The sequence below is a fragment of the Mustela erminea genome, chromosome 14, assembly GCF_009829155.1.
Source record: "Mustela erminea isolate mMusErm1 chromosome 14, mMusErm1.Pri, whole genome shotgun sequence".
NCBI lineage: Eukaryota > Metazoa > Chordata > Mammalia > Carnivora > Mustelidae > Mustela > Mustela erminea.
The window spans coordinates 85161018-85173248 of NC_045627.1; the positions used below are offsets into that span (position 1 = coordinate 85161018).

Sequence of the window (12231 nt, forward strand, 5' to 3'; positions counted from 1 at the left end):
CTAAACAAAACCACTGAATTCTGCTGTTCTCATTGACTCCGAGGTGAGGTGGTTTGCAGCTGAGGTGCAGGAAGGGGAAGCTGGAGGTACTCAGAAGCTCTTAAAATACTTAATGTTGGTTGAACCATTTGTTCTTACATAGTAATGTGGTGTTTAATCTACAGTTGTGTTAATTATGTTTGAGATTAAGTGTTAAGTTTTGTACGCAAATGACTCTTGCGGTTTAAACTCAATTTATTGACAAGTCCTTGACCAAATTATGTTCTGGGAAGACGAGATTCTTGAAAATCTGTCACGGGAATGGCTGTGAAGGAGGTTGCTGGTGAGGGGTAGCTCTACAAGGTATTATTCAGTGGCTGTAGTAAGGCTATACACATATCCTTAACTTTTCATGAGAATAATACCGTGAGTAGTTTTACCAAAAGTCTCCCAGTTTCACAAATCCAGTCAAATGCTCAGTAATTCTTCCTGTTGAAGCTGAAGTGTCCAATACCACTGGTAAAGCCCATCACAGTGCTACAGTTCTTCCACAGGTAACTTAAAGCGGTCTACGACTTTTCAAGAGTTGTTGCACTTTATGGTCTTCCAAATTCTTGAAATACAATTTTGAAGTGTGAAAAACTCAAGGCGAAGTCCCACTAACTAAGAAAAACCAAGCTCTCTAGCTGGAAAAATTGGACAAACGGGCTTTAAGCACAAGGCTAAATGACTTATCTATTTGGCTATAGTTAAAGTAAAAGAAGGGGCGCCTGGGTGGCTCAGTGGGTTAATCCTCTGCCTTCGGCTCAGGTCATGATCTCAGGGTCCTGGGATCGAGGCCACATCAGGCTCTCTGCTCGGCAGGGGGCCTGCTTCCTCCTCTCTGCCTGTGTCTCTGCCTACTCGTGATCTCTGTCTGTCAAATAAATAAAATCTTTAAAAAAAAATAAAGTAAAAGAAGAACTACACAAAATACATCACCCGAGAACATATTCTGTTTGAGATGTGGGCTCTGGGAAGTACTTCCAGGGTTGTAATTTATCCTCTGTCTTAATTTACTATTTACAGAAAAGGTCATCTCCATGCTACAGAGAAGGCAACCGTGAGAGAGGTAGGAGATCGCAGAAGAGAGGGGAAAGCAAAGTCTCCATGGCTTGACTTAAAAAAAAATTTTTGAGGTGGAGCTGGCGTAGAACTCCACGGCTCCATCATGTTTGTGCACATCGTAATTATGCGTATGTAACATACATATTACAAACAGACACACACGTAGAAATGGACATTCGCCCCGAAGGTAGGGTTTACGTAAAAAACAGACATCGCAAAAAATACATCTGTAAACCCCTAAACATCGATCTTTCCCGATGTCTTGCAAAGAGTTTGTATCAGAGCGAGGAGGTAAACCTCGAGGAGGTTTGTATCAGAGCGAGAATCTGTCACTGAGTAACCCGGTAGACCCGAGACCCGGGGGTGGGCTGGGAAGTGGGGCGAATCGGCCGCACGGACAGAGCAATGGGAGCCGGCCAGCCGAGCGACCGCCCGGGGCGCGCCGCCGGCGTCCCCCCTGCTCCGCGCACGTCGCGCCGCCCCTTCGCCTCTCCGCGCGCCCCGCACGGCACCGAGGGCCCGCAGCCCGACCGGCCGCAGTCTCACAATCGGGGCCCGGCGCCGGCATGACGTCACCACTCCGCAGCCCGCCTCCTGCGCCCGGAAAGAGGCGGCCGCCCATTGGCTGCGCTGCTGGCGACGTCCGGGCCAATGACAGGGCGGCGAGCGGCGGGGTCCCGCCTTGACGTTGTGCTGCTTGCCGTGGGGTTTATTTGGCTCCGGGGCCCCTCGCCGACGCCATTAGGAGCCGCAGCGCCTGAGGCCGATCCCCCCACCACTCTCCCCCCTCTTCCCCCGAAGCGCCCCCCGCCTCCGCGCCTGCTCTCTGCCCCTCTGCTCCCTCTCCCCCCAACCCCGCCCGGTAGTCCGGAGCTGCGCGCCGGCCCGCGGAGACCATGTCCTGACTGAGGGGAGAGGGCGGAGGCGGCAGCAGCGGGACGGGTGGCGGCACGGAGGGAGGCGGAGAGGGGCCGGGCTCGGCTCGTCGCCGCGGGCTGCTCGGGGAGTCGCCGCCGCCGCCGCCGCCTCCGGGCGCTGAGCATCGGACGGGGAGAAGGAGCAGGAGCTGGAGGAGCCGCCGCCGCCAGGTAACCGGGCCACAGTAGGGCGCCCCACTGCAGGCCCTCGCGGCCCCCTCTGCGGCCTGCTCGGCCCCTCGCTCCCTGGCGGCGCCCAGGCCGCCGGCTCTCCGGGGCCGCCCGCCCGCGCCCCCTGGGGCGGCGTCGCGGGCGAGGGGAGGCAACGCGAGGCGAGGGGGCCGGGTGGGCCGCGGCCGCGCTCCCATCGTGGGCTTTCTCGGTGCGGCGACAGGCCCGGGGCTGTGGGAGGGTGGGTCCGCCGAGCTTGTTTACCGACCATCGGTGAGCCGCGGCTGGACGCGCTGCCCGCCCTGCCACCTCTCTTCCGCCAGATTCCCCCTCCCGCCCCCCAACTTCTTTTCCTGCCACCCGCGGGCGGGTGAGTGGGGCTTCGCTCCTGCTCTGCAATAGGCCGTAATACTTGCTTCCATCTCCACAAGTTGGTGCTGGTCTCCAAACTTGGATGGCGGCCCTTTGGCCGCTTCCTCTCCGCCTGCCAGGGTGGCCTCCGGTTGGTGCCATTTCTAAGAAAATAGAGGCGGTGGGCGACGCGGGTGGGCTGGGGAGGAGGAGCTGGGACTGGGGGAAGAACTGTCTGCCCCTCGCTCGTCATAATGATTGTTCAGTGCAAGTATCTTTATTTTCTCCGCAGGGGTTTGGTTTGGGTTATTTCACAGACAAAAGGACTGTAATGAATACTTGTGTTACGCACCAGGGACGGGCAGTGTGGGTTCCCCGGGGAAGTTTGAACCGGCCCATTATCTTTGAGGTGCACTGGTGTTTTGAAACTCTCTGGCTGAGAATTTTGAGTTCGTGTCGATCGAGTCGTCTTTTCCATGAACTCCATAGACTATCAGGTTAAGCGCCATTCTCTCTGCTCAGCATTTTGGTCTGTTTGCTCACAGTTTGGTTGTCAATAAATGTAACATACAAGAATATTGTTTTAGGAATACAGTTGAGAAACCCTTAAGTCTTGAAAACCTTATGTAATGAGTAGTTCTCTCTGTGGTCTCTTTTTTAGTTGACTTTATCACTTGTGCGACCTCAAGGGTACCCGTGTTTTGATCAAACATGGATGACTCAGTGTACAAATCTTATGCCAGGGGAAACCATAAAGAATTTTGATCTTGGTTTGTGCCAAGGGCCTTGGGAAAGTCACATAAATTGTGTGAAAAATAAAGCCGAATCTCGTCTCCTGGTGGTTATTAATTAAATGAGGTAATTCTAAAGAAATTTAGAACCTTGCTCCCTCCTGATTTTTGGATCTTAAGAAATGCGTTCACTTTTACTAAAATTTCTTGACACTGGCTTTATTGGGCTATTAGGGAAACTAAAAGGACGGTACTGACACATTTTAATCTTTGGGGAGGATAGTTGAATGTCATGAGGGATTTTTATTTCTGTTGATGTTTCAACACCTACTAATGCTTCAGAGCTTTGAGACACTCCTATTTACTCTTGAAATGTGCTTGGGTTAATAGGATGAACTCATTTTTGGTGGTGTATTTTCAACCTAGGGCCTTAATCCCCCTCTGTGCGCGGATTAAGGTTTATGGCATACCACATTTAAGGGCTGAGGGTAACACAGTTCTGGAACTCAGGATCCGGTTGTACAATATTCGGGGTAAATTGCCTCCTATGTGTAATTGTTCAGTGAGGGCTCTTCAATGTGCTTTACACTTCTATTGCTTTTATAATAACTGGAAACTTTAAATGGGAGTTGGAGAAGTGGAGTGCTTAGGTTTTTATTTAACTTGCGAAAGTTTTATTATTTGAGTATTGCTGCTGTCTCCCTTCTTCCCAGTAATAAACTCTTAGGCCTGGGTTTTGAACACATTTTCTCCCAGTGATATGCAGTCTCATTTGGAATATTTGTGCTTGCTTATGCTTTGGGTAAATAATATCTTAACATTTTAACACTCTCATCCCCTCACATCACAACATTAAAAACTTCCGTAATGCTCATTACATGCAAAGTAAGTTGTAAGCTTCTTGATGTGGTGTTCAAGTTTCTTTGTAATCTGGACCTGATCCACTTCAATCTTAACTCCTGTTTCTTCCCTTCATGGATCCTTAGGTCTAGCCAAACTAACTAGTTTTTTGCTGCTGTGGAGTCCCTCCTCTTGGCCTTTCTTTGTGCCTTTTTTTTTCCTGTTTGAAACCGTCTTCCCCTGTATTCATGGATACTCTCTTTACTTTGGGCCCAGTTGAGTCCTGTCTCTTGAGAAGCCTTTCTGATCACAACCTCAAGGGATCTATTCACTTCTTTTTCTGTGTGGGACTCTTTTTTTTCTTAGCATATGCTAGGCTGGATTTCAATATATCTTTTTTTTTTTTTTTTTAAGATTTTATTTATTTGAGAGAGAGAAGGCCAGAGGGAAAGCATGGGAGGTGAGAGGGAGAAGGAGAAGCAGGCTCTCCACTGAACAGGGAACCCAAGCCGAAGGCAGTCACTTAACCAACTGAGCCACCCAAGTGCCCCTCTTTTTATGTTTTTATTATGCTCCCCAATTAGACCTCTGAGAAATGGGTGTGAATTCTTTTTCTGTGAGAACAGTATATTCAGCACTGAAATACGGATACATGGTTTGACAAAATATTTTTTTGTTATAGATGTGTTCTAGGATATGCTGTTTGTAGTCTTCTGAGTAGTAGGGTTTCTGGAATTTTGATGATTTGTGAAATAAAATACTTGAAGTTATGTCTCTCTCTTAAAATTTTTTTTGGGGGGGTCAGTATGTTTATTTCTATTACTAGTTTGGTTTTCTTCCTGGAGCGTGCGCTCAACAATTTGGTAGTCATGTATTATTCAAATTACAGTAAGTACTGCAGTTCTGTAGTTTCCTTCAGATTTGAGTCTCTCGCAGTTACTTGCTTTGCGGTTTGCGTTTCGCACCAGTGACACTAAGGGAGGTCGTCCCATATTTATATACAGGTAACATTTAGCATCATGAGAAGGAGAAAATAATCTGTAGTCTCAGTTTGCATCCTTAACCTCAGATGTTGGCAGCGTGTGTCATTGATCATGAGGCAGACGAGACACAGGAGAATGTGTGATTCACTGCTACCTGTCAACGCTGTTGGAAGAAAACACAAACAAGCCTGTCCGTAGTATTTTTGTACACCAAGGATAACCTGTAATTATATAGTACATGGGTGGGTGCTGGTGTATTTGGAAAATAGGTGTATATGTTTCTGTTGCGTTTGTGAGTAGGAGGCTTGGTATTTTATGGATACCTAGTCTCTTAGCAGTAAACAATCTTGATTTATCCATTGCATGTATGTGGGAACTTGGCCTCTTTGTCCAGTTCATCAAAATATTTTTTCCTTGTAATTGATGGATTTTTTTTTTTTTAAGAAAGTAGTTTACATAAAAATGTTTTTTTAAGCGTCAGAACAACCATTTTAGCATAATCGAAGCTGAAATTAGTCTGTTTAGGACCTTTCCAGACATACTAAGAATTTTTACTTAGGCTATTTGCATTTGTAAAAGGCACTTCCGTGGAGTTGATACCAGTAATTTTACTAGTTGAGAAATCTGTATCAGTAAGCATTCTTTGCTTTCTGGGAGGGTGGTATTTTGGTTAAGATGAAATTTTTGACAAGAGACAAAAGTTTGAATTTTAAAATGGATGTTGGTCACGTAAATTGAATATAAAGTTGATAATTTTTCAGCTGCCTAGTGAATTTAACTTTTCAGTAATGAAAAAATGAATTTCCTTTTTTTTATAGTTCCTGTATTAAGGGTAGGCTGTCTCACTCTCTCCTTAACCAGTACAACATAATTTTGGTTTTTCACCATTTGGTAAGTCAGAATTTTATGTGGCTTGAATTCACGCACATAAAAAAAATTCTTGAATACATAAAGTTTGTGGGAATCAGTTGCATATTTTCCATTTTTTTCTTAATTTTAAAGTAACAGTTTGATTGAAGTTTATTTCATATGCCATGAAAGTCATTTTTTTTTAAAAGATTTTATTTGTTTGAGACAGAGAGTATATGTATGAGTAGGGGGAGGGGCAAAGGGAGAGGGAGAAGCAGGCTCCCAGATGAGCAGGGAACCCCCCATGGGACTTGATCCAAGGACCCTGGGATCATGACTTGACCTGAAGGGAGACACTTAACCAGCTCAGCCACCCAGGTGCCCTGAAATTCACCCTTTTAAGGAAGTATATAATTCATTGGTTTTTAGTGTAGTCACAAAGTTGTGTAACCATCACCACTATCCAGAACATTTTATCACCCCCAAAACTGTACCCATCATCCAGTCATTCTCTCTTTTGCCCCAGTGTCTGGGAACCACTAATCTTTTGTCACTATGGTTTTGCCTGTTCTCTACATTTTGTATGAGTGGAATCATATAATATGACACCTTTTGTGTCTGGCTTCATTCACTTAGCATAATGTTTTAGCTTTATTCATGTTGTGGCTAAAATGTATTGGTACATTTTTATGGCTGAATAATTAATATTGTATGGACACACCACATTTTGTTTATGCTTATCCATTCATTGATTGATGACATTCAGGTTGTTTCTACTTTTCGGCTATTTTGAAGTAGGCCGCTCTGAATAACTGTGTACAAGTGTCTGGGTGGATCTAAGTTTTCATTTCTCTTGGGTAGATACCTGGGAATAGAATTGCTGGGTCACATGGTTAACTCTGTTAAGTGGCAGCAATTCACTTTGATTGGAATTCTGAAGGGAGGACATCATTTCTGTGGTTTTTAACAAACATACTTCTAAATCCTTTGCTTTTTTTGGTCAGGGTGGGTAATATGTTATTATAAATTTTTATTATAAAAACTCATTTTTTGGTGTTTTGTAAGACTAAAGTTTGTTTTCACATGGGAACTGCAGTAATTTGCAGAACTAATTTTTGCCTAATTTTTTTTGAAGTGCTACCCAAAAAATGCTATCTAGTCAGTAAATACTAGTAGAATATTTCATTGTTTTTTATTGCCTAAATGATGAGTAAGTGACTTGCAGAGTTGACATTGTTTATAGAGACATAAAGGTAAATTTTTCATAGGCAGCCATTGGAAGGAAATCATAATTCACAAAACTAAGTAGTATGAAGTGGTAAAGAAGTGACTAAGTTAGCACAGGTTGGGTTTAGGTCAGGAAGGGCTTTACAGAGATGGAAACATTTAAGCTGGTCCTCGCAGAAGTGGTAGGTTTCTGAAACCGTGGTGCGTGGGAAGGGGCAAGCATCCTGTGCAGAAGCAAACCTGTGTGTGAGGGCATGGAGATTGAGAATTACATGCCTTGCTTAAGGACCAGCAGAGGCTTCAGGATAGCTAAGCATGTGGATGAGGTTGGAAAGATACTCCTGTCTAGTCCTTGTCTCACTTTCCCAGGAGCTTGTACTGTGGGGCTGGTGGAGTGACCGCCCAAAGAAAGGTGGAGTGACCCTCTTCCGTATGGCTCATCCTCACAGATAGGAAGAGAGAATTCTGTCTCCCCACTTCATCTGTCTCCCTTTGTGTGTATGGTGGGATATGTGGGGGATATTTATTAAGTTGAAAATCTGAAGGCATTATTTTTATAGAAATTCATCTAGCAGATTAATTTTTGGGCACCTACTGTGTGTTCTGAAGTTTAGGATTTTAAAAAAGTAGGTTATATAGAACTGTTACTGAATTAAAACATTTAGTAATGACCTACTCACCTTAAAAAAGCAGCCATACTGGATGTTGGGATACGCAGGTGAACAAGACTTGTATTTACATTCCTCTATGGAGAGGCAATCTAGGAGCAGACAAGGAAAACCAACCAACTAGTGGTAAGTGCCCTGCAGATAATGCAAGCCGGGTCATATGGTGGATGTGACTGAGTGGTCCGGGAAAATCTTTGAGTGGAGGTGGTGTTAAAACCTAGATCTCAGTGATGACAGCTGACCACATGCAAGTCTGGGGATAGAGCATTCTAGGCAGAAGAGATTTCAGATACAAAACTCTTAACATGCGATCAAGCTTGCTGGTAAAAGGGAACAGAACTCCAATTTTATGTAGAGATTTTCAAGAAAGGCTGGTAAATTTTAATTTTATTCAGAGTGGATCAGAAGCCATTAGAGGCTTTAAATACTTGTGTTGTGATCTTGTTTACATTTTCTAAAGAATCCCTGTGGTTTCTGTGTATGGGTGGTGGATAGGGTAGGAAGCAGTAAGAATAGTGGGGAGGCTTTGCAGTAATCCACAGGAGAGTTGATGGCTGGGACTAGGGCTGTGGTAGGGGATTCTGGAGGAAAATCAAAATTTTGGGATTTATTTTGGAGGTAGTATCAGTGCCTTGTGGCAGCTAGAGACAGTGACTATAGCCAGCCTGTCATGTCACCTAATATTCATGTTTTATTCTAGGGAGATGTTTTTGTAATCCTGGAAGGCTGTGATAGACTAATTAGAAAAAACCGGAGTCAGAATTTGGGGTTTACTTCCTAAAGCTTTGTGACCCTGGGCAAGTCATTTTTACTTTTCCTAGTGCCCTGGATTCCTTGTCATTAACATGAATATACTTGTAGCTCAGGGAGATTCTAGGTATCTTAGGGGTGAATACCTGAGGGTTTTTAGGATTAAGGGAAGTAATGTAAGTGTTTTGTGGCCTAAAGGTCCATACATAATTTAAGGTGGTGTTATTTCAAGATGGCAGTTGTTGGTAATATTAATTATGGGATATGGATCTTGAGGTTATTGGTTTTAGTACCTACTTAAAGACAGGTATGGCATTATCATAATGTATTTCAATGGACCCTTGGGTCTTATTCATTTGGCCAATATCTGAGATTCAATAAGAAGTGGAGAGGGACTTGAATTTGCGTCTAAGAAGTGCAGTACATTTTCCTGTATATGGGAGAAATGAGTACAAATATCAAGAGATGGAACTGATCTTCCCATAGTAGATTAAAGTAGATTTCACCTTAACACTTTGGTGGAAGGCACTGGAAATTACTAAAGGAAAATGTAGGATTTTTTTTTTTTTTAAGATTTTTATTTATTTATTCGACAGAGATCACAAGTAGAGAAGCAGGCAGAGAGAGGGGGAAGCAGGCTCCCCACTGTGCGGAGAGCCTGACCCAGGGCTCAGTCCCAGGACCCTGAGATCATGACCAGAGCTGAAGGCAGAGGCTTAACCCACTGAGTCACCCACGTGCCCCTGTAGGATATTCTTGAAGTGCGTGTGTATTTGTGTTTCAGTGACCGAGTAGATGCTTGAAGACCTGTCAGGTTGCATGCTCTACCAGCTGAGCCAGCCAGGTGCCCCAAGATTCTACAAATCTTACTCAAACTTGGCACTTACTCCGTTAATGATCTTTATAAAGGCAAAAGAAAATTTCAGACTATGTGTTGGAGTCTGCCATTAAAAAAAAAAAAGATTTTATTTGTTAGAGCACACAAGCAAGGGGAGCTGCCAGCAGAGGGAGAAGCAGGTTCCCTGGAGCCTGACCTGGGACTCTATCCCAGGACTCTGGCCTCGGGACCTGAGGTGAAGGCAGACACTTGACCGACTGAGCCACCCAGGTGCGCGCAAATAGTGATTTTCGAATTCAGTTACCCTTTTTGCATTTATTAGTTGGATTTTTATTGCAAGGAGGAGCTTTCTCATTTACTTGTTTGTGTGTTTATCAATGTCTGTGTAAACTTACAAATTTTTATTTTAGTCAGTGTTTTAAAATCTTTATTGTTGGGGTGCCTGGATGGCTCAGTTTGTCAAGTGCATGACCCTTGGTTTCAGCTTAGGTCGTGATGCCAAGGTTCTGGGATCAAGCCCCGAATCTGGTTGACGGTGCTCAGTGTGGAGTGTGCTTGAGATTCTTTCCCCTCTCCCTGTCCCTCAACCTCTGCTTCTCCTCCCATGCTTGTTCTCTCTTTATGTCCTCTAAAAAAATTAGTAAAATCTAAAAAAATAAAAAAAACTTTGTTGTTACTGTTTATGGTGATGCTCAAGTTGATCGAAATTTGGTCAGTAGGAGCTCTTTGTAGTAATTTCTGTCTTTTTTTTTTTTTTAATTTTTTAGGTGTGACTTTATTTCAGATTTGGTTTTATGTTTTAGAGCAGCTTTAGGTTCAACCCAAAAGTTACTGTGGTCTTTTTAAAACTCTCCATCATTCTTTGAGAGCTGATTTTTTTTTTTTTTTTTTGAAGAGTTTCCAGTGTATTAGTGACAAAAAAATTAAGGAGCAGATTTTAAAAAACAGACTTTATTTTTAGAGCAGTTTAGGTTAATAGTAAAATTGAGCAGAAAGTATAAGGAGTTCTTTTATATCCCTTGCCCCAACACAGGCATAGCCTCCCCCAATATTAATCAGCAGAGTGGTTCATTTGTTTACAATTGATGAATCTGCCATCACAAATCATTATCAGCAGATTCCATCATTTAAAGTTCACTTTTCATATCACCATACTGTATGTGTCAAATCCCATAGGATGTACAAGTATATACCATTATAGTGTCATACAGCATATTTTCACAATCCTAAAAATCCTCTCTGCTCTGGCAACCACTGATCTTTTCACTGACTCGTTAGTTTTGGTTTTTCTAGAATATCATGTAATTGGAATCTCACAGTATATAGCCATTTCATATTGGCTTCTTCCACTTAGTAATAGGCATTTAAGGTTTCTCTGTGTCTTTTTATGGCTTGATCCCTCACTTGTTTTTAGTACCGAATAGGATTTCTTTCTTTCTTTTTTTAAATATTTATTTATTTGTTAGAGCACAAGCGAGGAGAGCAGCAGGCAGAGGGAGAGTTGGCTGAGCGGGGAGCCCGATGTGGGACTCCATCCCTGAACTCTTGGATCATGACCTGAGCTAAAGGCTGATGTTTAACTGGCTGAGCCACCTAGGCGTCCCTGAGTAGTATTTCATTTTACCACAGTTTATCCATTCACTTTAGATCATGTGTCACACCTACTGAAGGTGCTTGCAAGTTTTGGCATTTACGAATAACATCCGTATGCAGACTTCTGTGGACATAAGTTTTCAACGACTTTGGGTAGATAACCAAGGTGCACAGTTCTTGGGTTGTATGAAGAAACTGTCACTCTTTGTAAGTGGCTGTACCATTTTGCATTCCTGTCAGTAATGAATGAGAGGTCTTGTTACTTTATGTCCTTGCTAGCATTTTGTGTTGTCAGTGTTCTGGATTTTGGCCATTCTATAATAGGTGTGTAGTGGTATCTAATTGTTGTTTTAATTTGCATTTTCCTATTGACATAGGGTGTTGAGCATTTTTTCATATGCTTATTGGCCATCTGTAGGTCTTCCTTGGTGAGGTTTGTCTGTTTAGGTCTTTTGCCCATGTTTTAATTGGATTGTTTGTTACTGTTGAGTTTCAGGAGTTCTTTGTATATTTTGAATAAAAATCCTGTAGCAGATAGGGCTTTTGCAAATATTTTCTCCTATTTTTTGCTTTATCTTTTCATTCCCTTGACTGTATTTTGCAGAGTGGAAGTTTTAAATTGTAATAAATACTTCAGGAAGTATTTCTTTCATGGTATTTTATCTAAAAAATCATTGCCATAGCTCAGGTCATCTAGATATCCTTTTATTTTATCTTCTAGGAATTTTATAGTTCTTCATTTTACATTTAGGTCTGTTACTCATTTTGAGTGAATTTTTGTGAAGGATGTGATGTCTGTGCGTAAGTTCTTTGCGTGTGGATGTCTCGTTGTTCCAGTGCCTTTTTTTTTTTTTCTTTTCTTTGGAAAAAGACATCTTTTCTCCATTGTATTGCCTTTACTCCTTTGTCGATGATCAGTTGACTATATTTGTGGGTCTGTTTCTGGGCTCTGTTCTATCTCATTCGCTTGTCTATTCTTTTGCCAATAACACACAGTCTTGATTACTGTAGCTTTATAGTAAGTTTTGAAGCTGGGGGATCAGTTCTCAGACTTTTTCTTTCTTCACGACTTGTTGGTTATTCTGGAAATTATATAAACTTAGAATTGCTTTGTTGATACCCACAGAATTTTGATTGGGATTGCATTGAATTTCTTGATCATGTTGGGAAGAAGAGAGATTTTCACTGTTTTGAGTCTGCCATTCCATGAACATGGAATAATAATCC

At 42.8% G+C, this 12231-nt stretch overlaps 1 protein-coding gene across 1 annotated transcript in view; it reads left to right on the top strand.

Annotated features, from left to right (window-relative positions):
• The first annotated feature begins 1749 nt into the window (after positions 1 to 1749).
• Positions 1750 to 12231, top strand: part of ZRANB1 (zinc finger RANBP2-type containing 1) — a 56167-nt gene continuing 45685 nt past the window's right edge. Inside the window, exon 1 of the mRNA XM_032312445.1 lies at positions 1750 to 2174. The gene's annotated coding sequence lies outside the window, so the exon portion shown is untranslated. The remainder of the gene's footprint in view (positions 2175 to 12231) is intronic.